Source organism: Mesoplodon mirus, assembly GCF_964341445.2.
Source record: "Mesoplodon mirus genome assembly, chromosome: 6".
NCBI lineage: Eukaryota > Metazoa > Chordata > Mammalia > Artiodactyla > Ziphiidae > Mesoplodon > Mesoplodon mirus.
Genome location: NC_138982.1, coordinates 143,319,962 through 143,340,379, shown reverse-complemented (window position 1 = coordinate 143,340,379; position 20,418 = coordinate 143,319,962).

Here is a 20,418-nt window from a genome sequence, read left to right as displayed (position 1 = left end):
TTAAAGATCGTTAAAGTGGACTCTAACCCCATGTGACTGGTGTCCTTATAGGATGAGGAGATTGGGACACAGGCACTCAAAGAGGGACGACCATGTGAGGACACAGAGAGGAGACAGCGGTGCATAAGCCCAGGAGGAGAGACCTCAGGAGGAGCCACTCCTACCAACACCTTGATCTCTGACTCCCAACATCCAGAACGTGAGAAAACAGGTGTCTGTGGCCTAAGCTGCCCCGTCTGTGGTACTCTGTTACAAGGAGAAGCTGCATCATGGAGGGGCACTTGGGCCCTTGTCCGAGGACCCGCCTGGACATCCAGGGGTCATGGTCAGCAGTGCCGCAGGGGCAGGGCTGGGGAGCCACACTCCTCTAGAAATCTAGGGAGCCTTGCTTTTCCTTCACTGAATCCTCATCTTTCTTTGATTTGACAAGTGCCCAAGAATGACTGGAAACACGGCAGTGCAGGGCCTCATCGGAGCAGGGGGTGGGGTGTGGGGGGGCCCCCGAGCTCTCCACTCACGTGTGGCTTCATGGCACCCGGGTCGGGGAGCACCTGTCCCATAAGAAACGGCCCCAAGGAGGAGCTCTGAGCCTCCATCCCGGCAGCTCAGGCAGCCGCCCAGCTCGCCCCTCCCTTCACAGACACCCTGAAGACCCCGATGCTCTCCCTGTGTGGCTGAGGGCTTGGGGGTGGTCCTGTAGGGGCGTGGGCTGCTTTAGGCAGCACTGATCAGGGCTGGTGGGGAGTGCAGTGAAATGGGACAGGCTCTGGGGGTCTTCAAGCCGGGACTGGGTGAGCCGGCCAGCTGGCCACAGGAGGGAGCATCGGGGGGCAGGCCAGCCCCACCTTGCCCAGGCGTTGTCCTTTGAAAAAGAGCCTGATGTCTTTGAAGGCCCCTCCCCCCTTGCCCCATGGAGAATGCATTCTTCTGAAGCCAGGTGATGACGCCCCAAGACGGAGCCAGCTTCTGGTACCCTTGGCATCGTGGTCTGAGCTGGGGCTGTGAACACCGGGCGCCGTGGCTGACGGTGTTCACTCTTGTCGGAAACACCTGCTGGACTGATCCACTCGGTTCAACAGGGATCTGACTCCCGGGGACAAGAATGGGACTAAGAATCAAGGGCTCTGGGTTAGCATCTAAATCATTCCAACCAGCTCCTCTTTCATGCTGGGTCTTGGGTTCCTGTTGGGACCATGGGGAAGGTACTAGATGTCTCAGAAGTTAGTGCCCCCCACCCCTGTCTAGAATTCCAGCCCGTTCCTACTTTAGTTGGTTCTGCCTCGACCCTGTACCCCGACACTCAGGCTTCAGGATAATCTCAGTGTGTCTCATGTCCCTGACCTTCACTAAGGCCTGCTGACCCCACCTGTCTACAGACACTCTTAGAAAAAACAAATCTGGAGGAAAAAGTCACATCTTATCTCTGCTAACTTCTGAATGAACTTAGCATTTCCTGCCTTTTCAGTGACAGACAGCAGCCACCACGGGGGTGTCCGCAGTGCTGGGGCCGCGTCTTCTGCAGCGGTCACAGACCATCCACATCGTCACCATTGCCTCTTTTCTCTCCAAGCACCGTTTGCATCACCAGTCTGGAATGACTGTGGTTATTAGGTCCAGCGCTGGTCCTACAAGCAAAGTGCTCCCAAAGCAGCGGATTCTACTGTATCTAACTTTGATCTTTCACATTCTGATAGCTGTCTTTGAACATCCTTGGTTTCCTTTGTTGTCTTAACTCCTGTGTTATCTTAACACATTAACCTGACAAATATTCATAGCATGAAAAGGTCAGGAACCCCTGCTTCATATCAATGCCACCATCTCCGCCCCCCCCCATGGCCTCTTCTTGCTGGGGGCCCCCCTCCTCCCTCCCGGCTGGCTTGTCCCAGTCCTCCAGGCTGTGAGCCACTCAGCTGTCTTTGCACAGAGCACTGCTCTTTACAAAAAAATCCCACCCCTCGGAGACTTCCCTGGTGGCGCAGTGGTTAAGAATCCACCTACCAATGCAGGGGACATGGGTTCGAGCCCTGGTCCAGGAAGATCCCGCATGACGTGGAGCAACGAAGCCCTCGCACCACATCTACTGAAGCCCTCGTGCTCTAGGGCCCGTGCTCCGGAACAAGAGAAGCCACCGCAATGAGAAGCCCGCGCACCGCAATGAAGAGTAGTCCCCGCTCGCTGAAATGAAAGAAAGCCCGCACACAGCAATGAAGAGCCCATGCAGCCAAAAAAAAAAGAAAATCCAACCCCTCAACCTGGCACTCGAGGCCCTGTGAGCCGCCCACCCACCCTACACCCACCATCACCTGATCTGATTTATCTGGTACCTGTCCCCAGGAAATCATATTTCATGCAGAAGGTACCCAGTGAATGCTTAGCTATCAGTAGTGAAAACGAGGATGGGATTGGCTGTGCCTGGGAGGGCCTGGGATGCCAGGTCCCACTCTTCCCCACCGGGATCCTTTCTGGGCCGTCCTTTCCCTTCTAGAAAGAGAGGCGCAGTCCTGTTTTCTTGGCTCAAGGTGATGGCAGGGGGGAGGTCATCCTTGGAACTCCCCAAGTAGAGGATGGAGAGTGCCTGTTACAACCTTACCGGATCCTTCCCGCTGTGGTGTCGGAGGGAGCCCATGGGCCCGACCCCTGCTGGAGCCCACTCCCCATAGCCAGAGAGGGCAGGTGGAGGGACAGCTAAGAGGGCTTCCCCTCCGACTCCAGGGACAGCCTCAGCAGAGAGGGATGCCCCTCGGGTCCTTTGGGGAAGTGGGCTTCCCGTCCACGGTCTACCCTGTCGGCTCCGTCACTGCTTCCCTACGTCAGGGGTGACATGGGTGAGCACATGTGTCCAAGGTGTCCCACCTGGCGAGGCTGAGGAGGGTGGGGAGGAAAGCAAAGCTTTGGGGTCTGTAGGTCTCCACTCCCAGCCATGGGACGGCCAGTTCCTTGGCCTTTTTGCTGAGCATCAGTTTCCCCAAATGTAAAATGGGGCCCTGTTTCTTGGGCCACATGACATGGCAGTGCCCTTGTGACTAGAGGTGCCTGAGCTAGAGAAAGGTGTCAGGTGAAGCCTCCAGCAAGACCTGACAGGTGCATCACAGGGCAGAGACCACCGAGTCCTAGAACGAGGCCATTTCAGCTGCAGTGGAGAATTGCCCTTCATCCGAAAGGCAGCCCTGGGGTGAAAGCTCCCAGGCCTTAGGAGAAACAGGACATCTGGCCATGGGACACAGCCAGACAACGGAATATCCACCAGTGGAATATTAGCCATCCAGGAAAAGGAATGGTCCTGACCCGAGGTGCAGCATGGATGAAGCTTGGGGACAAGATGCTGAGTGAGAGAAGCAGACGCAAAAGGCCACAGACTGTGTGATCCCTTTTGTAAGGAGTGTCCAGAAGAGGCCAAACCATACAGACGGAGAGTAAGTAGATAAGTGGGTACTGAGGTGATGAAAATGTTCTAAAATTGACTGTCGTGATGGCTGCACACCTGTGAATATACTAAGCAACACTGAATTGTACACTTTAAATGGGTAATTGTGTGGTATGTGAAATGAATCTCAATACAACTGTTTTTTTAAAGTGTTGTGTAATAAGAAATGCAAAACAGTAACCACAACAAAGAAACCTCCACACTAATGTGCTAACAGGTGCTGACATCTCAGATCAAATACAGACTGGTTCCATCCTTGACCTCCTTCTCTGCTGCCTGTTAGCGCCGCCAGGGGACCAGGACTCCCTGGGGACTGGGAGATGGGCCTAAAGGGCAGCCCTTCGAGCTCCTGGGCCCACAGCGGGGTCTCCTGCCATGTCTGCCTCTGACACTTTGTCTCCCTCCCCTCTGGCTGCTCTGTCAGGCCCTGGCCTGAGAACTAGAAGAACTGGATTCTAACCCTGGCTCTGCTGTTGGCTGTGTGATCTTGGGCGAGTTACTCCGCCTCTCTGGTCTGTCTTCTCTTTCTTCAGCTGTAAATTACAGGCAGCGCCCTAGGTCTAAGATCATTGGATTAGAGTTTAAGGCTTTAGCCATTCATAAATGTGTGCTTTGTTTAAAGGTCTGATAGGAAATAATGAGAAAGTGTTTAGAAAATTCCATTTCTTTTTTGCTTTTAGAATCATTGCTCTATGAACAAATAAGACATTTATCAGGTCCTGTTTCTCACATTTAAACGACTAAGAGTGACTTTCAATGACTTCGCTGAGGGACTGAGCCACGTACAAGAGCAGCAGCCTTCAGGCGCCCTCAGGCAAGGGGCAGTGCTGATGGGGAGAGCCTGCCAGGCTCCAGCCAGAGTCCTCTATTCCTGGCTGCAAAGCTGAGAGCACGAACCCCAGGAAAGGAGAGGAGAGATTCCATGTGACTGTAAAGGATTTTGAGATCTACACGGAATGATCATGTTTACCCCTTGCTGCATTTCAGAAGTGTGGCCGAGTCAGAAGACCGGAGAGCCGTTTCTCCTTTGCTTTTTGCAAAGCAGAACGCAGCTCGCCGCCCCTTCCTGGAATTCGGAAAGAAGGATGCAGGGATGAAGTGAGACGCCCTCCAGGTTCCCCACACCTGTTCCTCTAGCTGCCGCATTGTTCCCCTGTTACTTCCTTCTGCTCCTCCCAGACTCCTTCCATATGACACGCCTCATCCTTGCAGAGGTGATGACAGATTCGAGGTGCAGGGAGCCGGGCCGGAGCGGGGGTGGGGCAGGCAGGGCCGGCCACTGACTCGGCAGAGCCCAGAGCGAAATAAAAACACGATGCTGGGCTTCCCTGGTGGTGCAGTGGTTGAGAGTCCACCTGCCGATGCAGGGGACACGGGTTCGTGCCCCGGTCCGGGAAGGTCCCACATGCCGCGGGGCAGCTGGGCCCGTGAGCCATGGCCGCTGGGCCTGCGCGTCCAGAGCCTGTGCTCCGCAACGGGAGAGGCCACAACAATGAGAGGCCCGCGTACCGCAAACAAAACAAAAACAAAAACAAAAAACCACGATGTTCCTTGTTCAAAAAGTATTAGGAATTTCAAGACATCGACAGCAGAGCTTTAAACCAAGTTTGGGCCCTTCTGAGCTCGGGACCCTGGCGTCCAGGCCCTGGCGGCAGGTCGTAGGAGCTGTGAGTCTTAGGAATAGAGCAAGCAGGAGCGTGTTGTGTTTTGCCGTTACCCTGGGGATGTGCGTCCGGGCAGCTCAGCAACACGGAGGAAGACGCTGCTCTCCTCCAGACCTGCTGCTCATCCAGCTCGCCCCTCGGGGGGGACCCCGGGCACGCAAGCAGGTGTGGGAGCCGCACACAGCCAGATGCACAGAGAGGGTTAAGGACAGACTTCACTGGGAGCTAAAAGGAGCCGGCTCGGGGTACATGATTAAAAGTCAGCTGAGTAAGTCAGAAAGACAAAGACGAGTACCATATGATAGCGCTTATACGGCACAATATGACACAAATGAACTTATCTATGAAAGAGAAACAGACTCATGGACATGGAAAACAGACTGTGGTTGCCTAGGGGGAGGAGGGTGGGAGAGGGATGGACTGGGGCTCTGGGATCAGCAGATGCAAACTATTATGTATAGCAATAGGATGGATAAACAACAAGGTCCTACTGTAGAGCACAGGGAACTCTATTCAGTATCCTGTGATAAGCCATAATGGGAAAGAATATGAAAAAGAGTATATATATGTATAACTGAGTCACGTTGCTGTACAGCAGAAACTGACACAACATTGTAAATCAACGATACTTCAATAAAATAAATACATACATACATAAATAGGAACTAGAGTCTAAGCTGCACACACACACACACACACACAAATCAATTGATGAGGCTTATATGGAGTTCACGAGTCTCTTCTGCTTGGCCTCAGTGTGATAAACGTGTTTTAGAAAGCAGGGTAAAAACAGATTTTTTTCTCTAATAGGGCAACACCGATGTATGAGGAGCAGAGATGTTCCTCGAAGTGAAAACCCAGACCCAACAAACCTACAGAAGGAAGCTTCCTTCCCACTTCTCTGGACACCTTCAAGCTGCATCCACTACCTTGTCTTCCATCCTCACGGTGGTCCTGCACTGAGTTCGTGGGGAAGCTGCATAGCCCACTTCACTCAACCGAGATGGAAGAACTTGCTCAAGGTCAAGTGGAAAGTAAATATCCAGATTTTCTGAATCCACATCAGATGTTCATTCATCCTGCACGAGCTAGATGTTGGAAACAGCACACCTCCAAAAAAAAAAAAAAAAATACATACTTTGGGACTTCCCAGGCGGTCCAGTGCTTAAGACTCCGTGCTTCCCGTGCAGGGGACGCAGGTTCACTCCCTGGTCGGGGAACTAAGATCCCACAAGCCACACAGTGTGGCCAAAAAAAAAAAAGAAAGAAAGAAAGAGCACATTTCCTGTACGTTCTATCATCTGGAGCCTTAAAATGCTTACTCCACGCATGGGTGGTGTGAGGTCTCCTTCTCCAGCAGAGCTGAGCAGAGCTGTCCTCTGGCTGCGCTGGTTTCTAATAGACTCGATCAAGGCCGTCTCCACTAGAACCAGGAGAAATGAGGGGTGAATCTGGATTCAATCTGTTTATGTTTTCTTATTTTTATTTTTTATTGAAGTATGGATGATTTACAATGTTGTATTAGTTTCAGGTGTACAGCACAGCGGTTCAGTGATGCACATATATATCTATTCTTTTCCAGATTCTTTTCCATATATGTTATTACAAAATATTGAATGCAATACAATCCTTGCTGGTTATTAAAACTGTTTATTTTTTAATGATTTACTGCTGACTTTTTTTTTGGTTGCTGTTGTTGCTTAAAATTTAGCTTTTAAAAGCTACAAATATTTATTTATGCCAAATTGGGATCATGCAATATAAAAAGTTACATAATTTTTTTCACAGACTACAAACATTTCCCCTCATTAAATCTTCTGCCTCACTTTTAATGTCTGCAAAGGGTTCTGTTATGAGGATTTACCATAATTTATTTAATCTGCATCCACTTGGTGGTGGTTTTCAACTGTTTACAATTTTTTTTAATTGTAAAATCATTTTAACAACACCTGAATGAGGTCTTTTCACTTGGGACTTTTGAAAAACAAGGAAATTTTGGGAGAGAAGGCAATATTTTGGCTGAACTAAACTAGATATAGGATTACATAAAAACAAAGGGTCCCATATGTGAGTAATTCTGGTACCTGCGATACAGGTTTGGTCTTGTGGCCTGACGGCTCCCTTCCACCTGTACCTGGGGAGTACTCTGGTTAGAGGAGGTGCAGACGCGCCCTGGCACTGGGGGTCTTTCTCCTTGGCACTGGGGTTTTCTTTCTGGTTTCCTCAGCTTTCTCCTTGTGCTCAGCTGTTTATTTGTTGTCTTAAATAATGAACATACATCTTCCGCTCCCCACATTGGTACTGCTGTTTCCCATCTTTTGGCCTGGAACATCCATGGACACGTCACCTTACATCGGCACCCTGTTACCTTGGATTTTCACCCATTGATCTTGTTGACAGTGTGACTTTAGTGTCGTAAATGTGGAGCCAGGCAAAGCTATGAGAATGTGCTGGATCCAGGGGAAGCCATGTTAATACCCACATGCATTGTGGTCCTGAAAACTGACGGGAAAATTAGAAAGAAAGCCAACTAGTTGAGCCTGATCCAGTGGTGATGTCTGGTTCTGGCATCCCCAGCATTTGGCCTGCATCTTGTGGTCCAAGATGGCAGCTCCAGCTCCAGCCAGTAGGAAGAGGAAAGGAAAGGAGGCTGAGTCCACCTCCCCAAACGGTGTGGACACTGCCCATTCCATGTCCACTTACATCCCCTGCCCAGACTTTGGTCACAGGGAGTGGAGGTGGGGGGAATGCGTCTTTATTCCGCATGGTGGGACGTACAGCCAGAAAGTAGAGGGTGATGATGACCGAGGAAGGGAAGAGGAGTCAGTGAGGGAACCGCCACTGGGAGGGGGTGGCTCCAGGAGGGACAAAAGTGGGGCTGAGGAAAATGCAGGGGCCTGGGTCCAAGGCTGCTCTGCCCAAGGCGCCGGGTGCCACTGTGACCCTGAAAGGCTCAACATGGCCGCCTGTGTATTAGGGAAAAGTCAGATCTGGAGTCCAAGTTGAAAGGTTAATAAACAACTTCGTCCCTTGGAGGAGCACCCCAGTCTGCCTAGGAAGGTAGAATTATTTTCTTACTTGGCAAGAGTCTTTTAATACCAGGAAGGCCTAGAATTAAATATGAAAACGATGGAGGAATCAACCACAAATATTAGTATTGGAGGATTAAGTTTAGAACAAAAATACTAGGCGTGTTTGGTATTTAACGTGAAATACTAAGAGAATTTGGCAACAGTAAGTGTCAGATTAGCCTTGCCATTTGGGTTTAAGTTGTGTCACGGAGTAATTGATTTAAGTGTGATTTAAGTGGAAAAGTGTAAGAGCATTTTGCTAAACTTGTACAAGATTTTGGGACAGTCAAGGACACTTGATATTCACCCCATTCAAACTCTCTTGGTTAGATTTAGTGCAACAAGTTTAGTGCTTCGGGGGCTTTTGCTTCTTGGAGACATTTGAAGTAATTTTAAAAGAAAATAATACATTTACAAATGCAGTTTAAAATGTTTAAGGAAATTAGACTTATTAGGTTTGTAAATGTGACTGATTACATGCGGAAGTTTAGCAGTTCAAATTGAGCTGTTCAAATATTAATCGAATGAAGCTTCCTGAAAGTGATATTAGAATTTCCTGGATTTACAAATAAAATTTAATATACAGGTTGAACTACAAAACCTAAGGAAAGCCAGATATTAAAATGTGAATCAATATTAATCTAAAATCATATTGATTTGGTATTAATTTAAAATTAAAAACAAACAGTGGTCTTTTTTTTTTTTTTTTTTTTGGTCACAAAAACTGCTTTCAAAGACACCCAAAATCGGGACTTCTCTGGTGGCACAGTGGTTAAGACTCCACGCTCCCAATGCAGGGGGCCTAGAACCCACATGCATGCCCCAACTAAGAGTTTGCATGTCACAACTAAGGAGCCCGCCTGCTGCAACTAAGAAGCCCATGTGCCGCAGCTAAGGAGCCTGCCTGCTGCAACTAAGACCCAGCGCAACCAAAAAAAAAAAAAGACAAGGACACCCAAAATCTCACTGACGGTTCTCTTCTCCCATCTGCACTCAGACCTTAGCCCTCAGAACAGGACTCCAAGGACCACCCTAATCACACCGTTTCCACTGTGTCTCGGCCAGCACTACCATCCCTGGGGTCTCACCTCTCATCTGAGGGAATTTCATGGGCAGTGGATAGTTGCTCTGTGGTTTTGAGTGGGAAATACAGCTTCCTGGTTGAATTCCTCTACAGTTCTTCTCTGAGAAAATAGACCCTATCCCTCTGAATCTGGCTGGTTCAGACACTCCCATCCTGACCTGAAATTCAGGCCACTTGGAGAAGCATCAGTAGCCCCTTTACTCTGCCCCCAGGAGATCCCAGGCTGAGAGGCATGGATGAGCTTCTGAGAGAATTTAAGCCCCTGGAGCTCAGAGAAGGGACCACTTCTCTGACAGCCCCTTTTGCCACCTCCAAGGAATTAGCTGTTGGAAGGTCTTTTCTAGGGGTAAAGGTGGTGAAGTTACTAAAACTCAGGAAAGTTTACCGCTGAATGACTAACTTGGGTGTTTTTTCTGGAGCTATTTTATCTCTTATCACTTTCGCTTTTTAGAACTTGGGAACTGTCTCCATTTGTACGAAAAGAAAAGACAGCGATAAACACAGTCTCAAATGAACGTTTATGCTGCCTTGCCTGTCACCCTGTGACCAACAGATACGCCAGTCAGCCTTCAGAAGGGGGTGGGGGGATGGGAGGGGCAGGAAACAGGAATACTGTGTTCCCTCGATGCTGAGTGTCCGATTGTCACCACAGGAGGCGGATCAATGGGGTTATTGTTCATCTTGGGGTTTCCAGTAAGACCCAGGCTGCCTCAGTGTCCTGCAATGAAACTGTGAGAAGCCCCTGGAGCTCCCCCTTTGCACTTTGCTCTGGCTTTCCCTGCACCACCCTCTCCCGCAGCCCCCATAGGATAGTTTCCTTCTTTCTGCATCTTCATTACCTCTGCTGAAAAGACAGATCCAGTGGAAGTCTCTGGCTTGCTCTGTTACCCCAAATGTTAGCACCCACCTCAGTGAGGGGATCCCCCAGAGAAGCACCTCCAGCCATGAGCCTGGCTCTGCTCACGGGAAACGCAAAGAACTCACTCCGGTGAGCTGCAGGGGCTCGGCGGGGCTGGGGTCTTTGGCCTTCGGTCCGTCTTTATTTTTTTTTATTTTTTATTTTAACTTTTTATTTTATATTAGAGTACAGTTGATTAACAACGTTGTGAAAATTTCAGGTGTACGGCAAAGTGATTCAGTTATCCATATACATGTATCTATTCTTTTTCAACTCTTTTCCCATTTGGGTGGTTACATAATATTGAGCAGAGTTCCCTGTGCTATGCAGTAGATTCTTGTTGGTTATCCATTTTAAATATAGCAGGATGTACGTGTCAATTCCAAATTCCCTAACTATCCCTCCACCGCTCCACCCTTCCCACTGGTAACCGTAAGTTCGTTCTCTAAGTCTGTGAGTCTGTTTCTGTTTTGTAAATAAGTTCATTTGTATCATTTCTTTTTAGATTCCGCATATAAGCGATATCACAGTCCGTAGGTCTTTAGATGCCCTTTGGGTGCAATGAAAATTGTACAAAGGAGAGTGGATAGAAACTGCATTTTCAGGCAAGGTATTTGAGGTCTTCCCCCCAGCTCAGGCACGTCCCTGCCCGAGGATCATTCCTTTTGGGTGAGACATTGCTTTCCCCTTGGGACCATATCCTGGGAGGGAGTGAGCTCATGGGAAAGCTGCTCACAGGACCCAGGACCTGGGAGCCTCAGTGTCAGACACCTGAGCCTGCGTCTGACTTGTCGCTCTCTGGCCGTGTGATCTCAGCTAGGCTTAGGCTTCTGAAAACCCGAAATCCAGCCTGGATTTCTCTTCTGCGACAAGCGGCAGCCACAGCCAGGACCCAGCGGCCAAGTTCTTGTCTCTTGGGTAGAGCAAGGTCTCAGGAGACCACACGAGGACCGTCCAATGACAAGCTGGAGACCACTAGGGACCCACTGGGGCAGGTGCCTTTTGTTTGGACTATTTTCTAATTCGGGTTTTTTTGGACAAGTCTGCTAGGTTCATATTAACTTGTAGAAAACTGTGAGTGATGCGAATGATTCTATCTGATCACAACACAGTTGAATTTTGTTCTGTAGAGATGCTAATAGTTTATCAACCAACAGATCACCACCCAGTGGGAGAGTATTATTGTGCTATGGAGCCCTGTGCGATGCAGCAGCATCCTCCCAGCACGCCTTCTGTCACAGACCTCAGTCCTTCATTCCTTCTGTTCTTTTGGAACCAGCTTTACTGTCCTGGTTATTGAGATCGATAAGTCATTGACCGATGCTCACCTTTTATGAGTCATACCTTTGACCGTTAAGCAGGTCTACTTCCTGGAGGCATCCTTCTCCACTCTCATTCTGTCTGGCTGGCCATGCCTCTTCCATCTCCTTGTGTATCCCTCCTTGTGTCAACTTCCTTCCCCTCCCATTCACATTCACCCCATAGGAGACCCATCCAGTCCTAGAAGCTGACCGAACTATATGCAGCTCCAAAATTTCTCTCTCTCCAGAATGGACTTCTCCCCAAATTCTCAACCTGTATATTTGCCCTCATGTCTTGTGAGCAGCCCAAATTTATTTATTTATTTATTTATTTATTTTAACATCTTTATTGGAGTATAATTGCTTTACAATGTTGTGTTAGTTTCTGCGCTATAACAAAGTAAATCAGCTATACATATACATATATCCCCATATCTCCTCCCTCTTGCGTCTCCCTCCCACCCTCCTTATCCCACCCCTCTAGGTGGTCACAGGGCACTAAGCTGATCTCCCTGTGCTATGTGGCTGTTTCCCACTAGCTAACTATTTTACATTTGGTAGTGTATATATGTCCATGACACTCTCTCACTTCATCCCAGCTTACCATCCCCCCTCCCCATGCCCTCAAGTCCATTCTCTAGATCTGTGTCTTTATTCCTGTTCTGCCCCTAGGTTCTTCAGAACCATTTTTTTTAGATTCCCTATATTTGTGTGAGCATATGGTGTTTTTCTCTTTCTGACTTACTTTGCTCTCCATCCACCTCACTACAAATACCTCAATTTCATTTCTTTTTATGGCTGAGTAATATTCCATTGTATATATGTACCACGTCTTCTTTATCCATTCATCTGTTGATGGACACTTAGGTTGCTTCCATGTCCTGGCTATTGTAAATAGAGCTGCAATGAACATTTTGGTGCATGACTCTTTTTGAATTATGGTTTTCTCAGGGTATATGCCCAGTAGTGGGATTGCTGGGTCATATGGTAGCTCTATTTGAGCATCCCAAATTTAATGGGTCCAAACTGAACTCCTGATAACCTACTTCACCTCAACTTTGTTTCTTACCCAACGCAACAGACGGCAATTCCACTCTTCTGGCTGTTCCAGCTGAGAGGACGCAGAGCGTAACCACACACCCAATACGTCGAGGCTGAAAACAGCACCATTTTATCGGCTCTGTCACTCCGCGGCCATGGCCCTCGCCTTTTCACCGTCCACTCTTTCTCGGACCCCAGAATCCTGCCTTGGGATCCCCCACTGCACTCACATCCCACTCTCCGCGAGTGGGACGATCTTGCTGGTTCCATTTTTAAGCCGGAACCAGAATTCAGCCTGTCTCATCACCTCCAGCACCATCTGGGCCACCACCGTTCTGTCACCCGTGTCATTGTATTAATCCCCATCTCCATCCTGGCCTCCTATGTGTCTTCGCCCTTTTGTTAACATGATTCTCTTACTAGACCTCTGCTCCAAGCCCCCCGCTCCAAGCCCCCCAGTGGCCTCCAGCTTGAAACAAAGCCAAAGTCCTTTCAACAAAGCCGTAGATCCATCATTTTCAAATGGTACTGAGCATGTGAAATCAAGTGGAGAGCCTGCAAGCAACCAGATTCCTGAGGGCACCTGCCCTCCCCCCACCCCCAGAGATTCTGTTGTGGTAGGTCTGGGTTGGGCCTGATAATCTGCATTTCTACCAAGTTCCCCAGGTGATGCTGCTGCTTCTGGTCCTTGCCCTCCATGATCCGTTCTCCCTGGTGGTGTCTGTTACATCTGTGGTCCCCCATGAACCACACTACCTCGCGTGGTCCCCTTCTCTTCAATCTGGCTGGCCCTGTGACCCACTGTAACCCATAAAATGTGGCAGAAGTGGCCATTTGTGGGTCTAAGCCTTAAGAAGACATGGCAGCCTCCACTTTGGCACTTCTGGGTACTCCGGGCCACCACACAAGAAGGCCAGCTCCTCTGCCTGAGAGCTACATGGAGAGAATGAGAGAGTCCACAGAAGGGAGAGAAAGGGGACCACATGGAGAGAGGAGCCCAGCCACCCAGCACCCCTGTTCTGGCTAGCCCCCCGTCTCACATGCCAGCTAAAAGCAGCCACACCAGGACCACTGGCAAGACCAGCAAAAGATCCACACCCCCCCACACACCCAAGCTGAACCCAGCCCAAATTGCAGACTCCTGAACATATAAAACAGTCGCTGCTTTCGGCTGTGAAGTCGTCGGTGATTTGTCACCCTCTGCTCCCCTCCCGTCTCAGCTCCTGCGGCTGTTCCCTCCAGTCACTCCCCTCCAACAACACTGGCCTTTTTACTGTGTCTCAAACACCATCAACATGATCCTGCCTCAGGACCTTTGCACCTGCTGGCTGGACTCCTCTTCCCCCAGTTAGGGGCTTGGGGTGCTCCTCACCTCCATAGGTCTCTGCTCAAATCGCACCTGAATGTCCAATTTAAAATTGTGGCACCCTCCCAAACAATCCCCTCCTTCTCCCAGCTTCCTCTTTCCCAAGGGGCTTACCTCCACCTGACATATGACAGATTTACTGCTTGTTTGTATGTGTCTGTCTCTCCCACAAGAATGTGAGCTCTGTGAGATGCTGCCTTTCTTGGGGTCTAGAGCAGTGCTTGGCACACTGCAGGCACTGGGCTAGGAAGTATTTTAGGGAGGAAAGAAAGAAGAAGGAAGGAAGGAAGGAAGGAAGGGGGGAGGGGGAAGGAGGGAGGGAGCGAGGGAGCGAGGGAGGAAGGAGGGAAGGAAAGCAGGTTCACTTCACAGGTTGTTATAGAAAACGTCTGGCAGGTTGCCCAGCAGATCATAGAAAGACCCATAAAATAAAGTTCCCTCTTCCATAGACTTCCCTCTCTAATAAGTGAGGCAAGTAGTGTGAGAACAGAGGTGACGGAGGCAGATGAAGAGCAGGAAGGGCTGGAGGGGGTCAGAGACCTGAAGTTGGGCTTGAACCGCCCTGGACTTTTCCTGGGGCTGGCCGGGCCCCAAACCCTGAAAGGTGGGAGAAGCTGTCTCCCCTGTCCTTTGCAAACCCAAGGCTTCTCCTGCATCACAGCTGGCTTGTGGACCTGGGTTCAGGATTGAGAGCAAGAGGGCGAAAGCCCACAGCCCCAGGAGCAAGGGCCCTCCTAGAGCCCCCAATCCGGCCACACAGGCAAGGCCTGGCGCTGATAGGTTTAGGGACTTTGGGACAAGCCACTTCACTTCTGATGTCCAGAGCCGCGGTTCTCAAACTCCACGCACGAGGGATCCCTGGGAATTTGTTCACACGCGGATGCCTGGGCTCTCCCAGACCCTAATCCAAAAGGGCTGGCCCAGAAATGTGCGTATTTTAAACAAGCCCCCTGGGGGTTCTGAAGCCGATGGTCCCTGGGCCACCCCTTGGGCTCTCAGGGCATAGTCCAGAGCCCACAGTGGGCGGTGGGCAAGGAGCCACCCGGATCCGCTGCTTCTTCTCTCCTGGCTCGACTTTCCTCAGGAAACTGCCCCCAGCTTTGGATGCTTTCTTCTGGGCCCACATATGGCCGTCTGCATGATGTCCTCAGCAGAGAAAATCCGGGAGTCAGAGAGGGGGAGCGTCATCCCCCTGTGTCTGTCCTCTGACACCCTCACCCCTGCAGAGGAGCGGGTGGAGTGTAGATCAGGGGTGATGAGAATGAAGAAAGGCCTGTGGGGGATGAGTAGGGCAGGACAAGGGGATCCTGCGAGAAGCAGGGCACCGTCACGCATGTACCTTCCCAGGTGAGTCTTGTGCTCTGTTGCCCGACTGGGAACTAGACGCAGGTCTGAGTTCATCTGCGTGTCCCAGCACCTACCATAGGCCTGCCAATGTCAGCCTTGGGTGTGGGGCAGGGGTTCGAAGGATGGATGGGTGGATGGATGGATGGTTGGTGGGTGGGTAGATGGGTGGATGGATAGATGAATGGATAGGTAGTTGATTGGTTAGACAGGTGGATGGGTGGATGGGTAGATAGGTGGATGGATAGATGAATGGATAGGTAGTTGATTGGTTAGGCGGGTGGATGGGTAGATGGGTGGATGGATGGATGCATGGGTGAGTGGGTGGATGGATGGATAGGTGGATAGGTGGATGGGTGGGTAGGTGGGTGGATGGGTGGATAGATGGATGGATGGATGGATGAGTGGATGGGTGGATGGATGGATGGATGGGTGAGTGGGTGGATGGATGGATAGGTGGATGGATGGATGGATAGATGGATAGGTGGATGGGTGGGTAGATGGGTGGATAGATGGATGGATGGATAGATGAATGGATGGATGAGTGGATGGGTGGATGGATAGATGAATGGATAGGTGGTTGATTGTTTAGGCGGGTGGATGGGTAGATGGGTGGATGGGTGGTTGGATAGATGGATGGTTGGTTGTGTGGGTGAGTTGATGCATAGGTGAGTGGAGACAAGGATGGATGGATGCGTAGTTGGTTAGTTGGATGGGTGGCTGGCTGGCTGGATGGACAACCTTTACTTCTCTAGCTTGAGGTTTAGACGCTGCTCCCCAGGGCTTTGCATGTTCTGTTTGTCTGGTGTCCCATCATTTTGGAGGCAGAATGCTTGTTGTGGAGAGTCTTAAGCTAGGAGGGAAAGTGTGAGAGGAACTTGCAGGTGAGACAAGAATGAGAAAGGGATTGTGGGGAGTGGAAAGGGGGACGCATTAGCGAGCAGGACAGAGAAGAGAGATTGAGAAGGAAGAAGAGAACTGGGGGAAGTAAACTGAGTCTGGCCGCTTTGAAGGTGACCCAGCTGCAGGCCCAGTTACTGCTAATAACACCTTGTAGCTCCTCCGTGCCGTCCTCCTGGGAGCTCAAAGCCTTTTACCGATAACTATGAAACTGCACGACCTTCCATCAAGGGAGATACTGTTATTCCCATCATCACTGTTTAATAAGCAAGGAGACCCACAGAAGTGGAGGGCCTTGCCAAGGTCATGGGCAGCTCAGGAGGGATGGAGCCGGGCACGCAGGAAAATCGTCCCTCTGTTAGCAGCCACCTCCCAGGCCAGGTGAGTTGTGTGGTCTGCCTGACCCAAGCTCTCGGAGAGCGCCTGACCACGTGCTCCGAAGAATTAGTAAGTCGCTGGGTCTCAGGGCACACTGTGAGGTCACAGATGTTACCAGCCTCGATTTCAGGCAGAGGACACCCTGACTCTTCCTAAGTCACTCGATGTGTCAAGGCTAGAACTGGCACAGGGTGAATCTCAGGGCTGGGGGGGAGGCCAAGGTTTGTCTTTGGGCAGAAAAAAGCACCACATCAGGCGATGCTGTGGCTCAGAAGATGTGCAGGGCTGGCTCTCTCCTCCTTTCTCGGCTGCCTCCACTTGGAGCCTCTAGCATCTTGCTCCCGGCCTCAGCTCCTCAGCTGCCCCCCACCCCCTCTGATGGGCATCACTCCTCCCAGCCTTCTCTTACACATCCCCTGTGCTTCACTGGCAGGGCTGAGGGGTCTAGAGGTCAGGAGGTGGGTGGGGAGACATTCCTCAGGCCTGAGTCAAAGAGATAAACTGTCAAATAAAGCATTACCTCCCCCGTGCAAAAAAATAAAAAAAGCATAATACATACATAATCCCCAACACAGCAGCCAAGAATGTACCTGAAAGGGCACGATTTCTTGGCTTCCCTCCTCCAGAAGTATGCTTTGTACCTTTATTGCAATGAGAAAAATGCAGAGCATTCTCGAGCTGCTGTGGCCTCCGGGGCAGTCCTGTGCAGACTGGCAAGGGTGAGGTTGCTAATCACCCCTGCCTGGGGTGAGGAGTCCTCCTCCTCCAGACTCCCAGGCTTTGGAGCAGGGAGGGAGCAGTGCGGGTGGAGGGTGCTCCCTACCTTGAAACCAGGGCTGCTGAGAAGTAGGACCAAGAGCCAGAGAATGAAGGTGGTGATGGTGGAGGGGCAACTCACCAGCTGAGCCATGCCGCTTGTGCCCTGTGACCGCAGATGACCCACAGCAAACATGCTGTCTGCTTCCTCCAGAGACCAAAGGCTCCCTGGCAGCAGGACTCTGGTCTTGAAAAGCTCTGTAGCTTCAGAAGCAAGTATAGACCCTGGCAGAGTAGCACGTGCTCAATACTTTGCTACGAGATGAAAGGATGGATAATGGATGATGGATGATGAATGGATGGATGGATGGATGGATGGATCAATGGATGGATGGATGATGGATGGATGAATGGATGGATGATGGATAACAGATGGATGGATCAATGGATGGATGGATGATAGATGATGGATGGATGGATAGATGAATGATGGATGGATGGATAACTGGATGGATGAATGGATGGATGATGGATGGATGATGGAAGGTGAATGATGAATGGATGGATGGATCAATGGATGGATGGATAGATGAATGAATGATGGATGGATCAATGGATGGATCAATGGATGGATGATGGATGATGGATGAAGGATGGATGGATCAATGGATGGATGGATGGATGGATGGATGATTAATGGATGATGGATGGATGGATGATGGAAGATGAATGATGAATGGATGAATGGGTGGATGGACAAATGAACAGAATTCTAGGACATAAGGAAGAGATTTGGGATCCTGCCAAAATCTCCATTGTAGCCAGCCATTTAATAGCATACTTAAAAGGGCCGAGCTTAAATATGGGGTATATAGGGAGAAGACCCCCTGTGCCTTACACAAGCAGCCCACTCAGGACTCTTGGGCCAACCCTCTACCTTGAGAAGCGGTGGGGCTTGGACAGACAGGTGGCAGGCAGGGGAGAAGAATGACTGAGAGAGAAAGGGGATGGCTGCGGACGGGGGCAGCGTGGCTTCCTGCTCCCCCGGCACCCAGCTCTGTTCTCCTTCCCTCCCAAATCAGGCCAGCGGGCCCCAGCCAGGCTGGCGGAACTCGGGAGAGTCTAACCTGGGGCCTGGCTCTGCCCTGTCATCAGGGGCTTCAGGTGGCCCAATTACACTTGTCCTTTCACTAACACCTTTCTTTTGGCTGGATCACAGCAGAGGGCTGTGATTACATCCCTATCATTACATGGGACATAAATCTGGGGCAATTCAGGATGTGCCTTTCAAGCTGTGGAATGACTTTACGAGCTTCCAGTGAAGTTCTCAGAGCTGGGGGGCAGGGAGCACGAATTGCACATTGCTGCTGGAGTGAGCCCCCCTTCCTGGTTGTTGGTTCTGAGCGGGGGTGCCTGGGGGAGCAGGAGAAGGCTGGGAGGTGAGAGAGGAGCATGGTCACCGCTGTCCAGCTGGGCCGGGCTCCCAGGCCATGGCGATGGCAACATTCAGGCCGAGCCAGCATGCTGCCCCCTGCTGTGGAGACTCTGATACCCATGCTGGCCCCATTTCCTTTCCTACTCACCTGGCCTGAAAGTGTACCTCCTTTTTCAGGCAGAGGGGGCTTCACCTGGGAATAAATGAGCTCAAGCTCCAGGGCCTTCATCTGCATGTTCCCTAAGAATGTGCAGGGCTTCTGGGAGCTATAGAGTGTTGTAGGCAGGGAGCAGGGCCAGAAGAAAATCTACAGAGCCACTTCTGGTAAATTACCTAAAGAGATGGCGGAAGGAAGGCATCTGAATGTCTGCAGCTCTTGTAATTTGTTTGCATTCTAAATATGAATTCACATTTATACCTAATTTTGCTTTAATGATTTTGTGTTTTTTCCTCAACGAGGGCCCCCAAATCATATAAGCATCAGTCCTATAACGCTGGGTGTGAATTAGGGTGGGCCCTAAGTGCCACGCCTGGTGTCTCTGGGAAGAAGAGGGAAACCTGGACACAGAGACACATGCCACGTGAAGACGGAAGTAGAGATTGGAGAGATGGTTCTGTAAACCAGGGACACCAGGCCTGCTGGCAGCCGCCGGGTGCTGGGGGTGCGGTGAAGGACGATTCCCCTCAGAACCTCCAGAAGGAACCAAGCCTGGCGACACCTTGATTTCAGAGTTCTGGCTACTGTGAGAGAAGACATTTCTGTTCCTTTAAGCTCCCCACAGTGTGTGGTGCTTTGTTACAGCAGCCCCAGGAATTTAACACCTTGTGGGGGGAAGGAAGGATCTCTAAAAATGAAATAAAATTCCGGGAAACTGATTCAGGGAGAGTGATCTAGACCATCCACAGTTCACGCGTGGCTCTTGAGCGGGTTGATAATTTCGACTCTCAAGCTGTGGTTGTGAACGGGACCATCATGATTTTTGCTAATGCTTGTGCAAGACTTTAAATCTCTCGGCAGGAATTGCCTAAGATCACATCGACATGACCTGCGGCCCTCCGTGCCTCGGCTTCTCCAGGAGCATGGGAGGAGGGAAAACTTTTTTTTGTTTTCTTTGTAATCACAGCTGCCTGAATTGCTCACCCTTTCTTAAGTTGGCCTGGGAAGTAAGGGCAAACACGTTGCCTCATAAAGGTCTTGACAGCCCTAGTCCTGTGCAGGCCCCGTGGGATGAGTCACTCGAGGGTTTTTAAAGATGAATGACGCTGAGCCAGCTTCCCAGGAAGATTAAGCGTCAGTCATGGCTGTGCTTGCCCGGCCGGGCCACTGCGGGGCTGACTCAGGAAACATCTCCATGCAGACGGGCTGAGAAAGCACAGAACTTGAAGGCTACGATTCCGCCATCTTCACATGTTTGGGGGCGTTTTCTCGTTTTGTTGTTTCTGTTATTGTATATAGTACAGATTACATAAATAGAGGTATCCTGTATATATAACTATACATATATAGATATATATACACACCTAGATGTATATACGTAAAAGTAGAGGTATATGTAGGTGTACATATATACCTGTATATACAGGGTACTGTATTTATATATATATATATATATACACATACATATATATATATATATATACACATAAATATGCCTATATATACAGGATACCTCTGTTTTGTAATCTGTACTGTATACATATATGTATATGCATATATACTTGGGTGCATATATATATATATAAATAGAGGTGTATA